Raw genomic sequence first — 1,463 nt, forward strand, 5'->3', positions numbered from 1 at the left:
GCCTCACAGCTCTGCCTGCTCAGGAGGGGGCAGGGCCAGCTCCTGGCTCCCCCCAGCCCTGCCGGTGCCCCCAGCCATGACACGTAAAACCCCAGCCCTGCCAGAGGGGCCCCCCCAGCCTCCCTGCAAGCCCCACTTACCTCACAGCCTCCAGGAGCAAAGAATGAGACTGAGTTAAGCCCAGCGGAGCCATGTCTGACTTAGAGCCTCAGGCCCCGCCCTTCCCCTCTGGCCAGGGCTGGGGGTTTCCCGCCTGTTTGCAAACAGTTCTTGCAGGCTGGAGCTCAACCAGCCTCCAGAGCTGTTTGCAAAAGTAGGGAATCCACGGGTTTCTCTGCTACAAGGAGGAATCCATGTTCTCTCTGATAAAAAGGGGAAATCCATGGTTTTCTCTGTTCTTTCTGTGGGAAAAGGAAAACCCAGATCCCTGCTGATCAGGGAGCCAAGGTCAGGAGCTCCATGCTGCCAGAGCAGGGGCACACTGTCCCAGCCCCAGCAGCAGGCAGCTGCCCCCCACAGGCTAGGAGACATCTGTTTCCTGGCCCAGTGCTCCCTGCCAGCCTCTTGGCTAGCACCCAGGGGGAGTGTGGAGTTCCCCCTGATGGCCACAGGGGCACAGTGCAGGGTTGTAGGGAACTGGGAGCAAATCTTCTCCCTAATCTCCACATGTGTAGACACCTACCCAAAGACTAACTGTGCAGTAGCTTACTGCACAGCATGAACAACACATGCCCCCAGTGGCTGAAGGGGCATGGCTGTGCTGGCGGGAGCACGGTGGCGGTAACCACAGAGCTCCTGCAGACACCACTGGCACTGTCAGCAGCGGGGGGGGGAAGAAAAGGGAGGGAGGAGAAGGTGGCAAGTGCTGGCCAGGGGGCACACACACCCACAGGAGCTGCCAGCAGCTAGTGGCTGGGGCGGGACGCCCCCCGAAACGCCCGGAGGGGGGTGCGGCAGGGTGATGAGCGGCGACCGCCCACGGGCACCTTTTTGTAGAGGGTTCATGTGCAGCTGCATGCAACCCTATGCTTTGCCCCTGCTGCACAGTAAATCTAGGCTGGAGTAAATGCATGTGTAGACATACCCAGAGACATTTTATTGGTTAGAAGAAATTTTAGATAAGCTTTGAGCATAAAATACCTTTGCCCAAAAGTTTGTCTAAATCTTTCTCAACTATTGCAGTCATCAAAAAGTATAAGAAATAGAGGTGCACCCACAGACATTTTGGGAGCTGATACCAATAGCTGATATTTAAGGCGGCATATCAGCCGACACCAATCCGATCTAGTTGCCTCCAGCTGGTAAGTCTGGTGTGGTGGAAGAGGAGGAGGAAATGGAAGGGGCATGAGAAGGCAACGTTCCCCCTGTGGTGAAGGAGGGAGGGGGCAGGTGCTGCCCAGGAGGGGCAGGGGCATAGAATGGAGGTGCAGCTCATCGGTGGGGGGGCCGGCAGCAGCTCCTGC

At 57.7% G+C, this 1,463-nt stretch overlaps 1 protein-coding gene across 3 annotated transcripts in view; it reads right to left on the reverse strand.

Annotated features, from left to right (window-relative positions):
- MFN1 (mitofusin 1) overlaps positions 1 to 1,463 on the reverse strand; it is a 43,859-nt gene that overhangs the window by 28,169 nt on the left and 14,227 nt on the right. The gene's annotated exons all lie outside the window — the stretch shown is intronic.

The sequence above is a fragment of the Alligator sinensis genome, unplaced genomic scaffold (genome assembly GCF_000455745.1).
Source record: "Alligator sinensis unplaced genomic scaffold, ASM45574v1 scaffold301_2, whole genome shotgun sequence".
NCBI classification, from domain to species: Eukaryota; Metazoa; Chordata; order Crocodylia; family Alligatoridae; genus Alligator; species Alligator sinensis.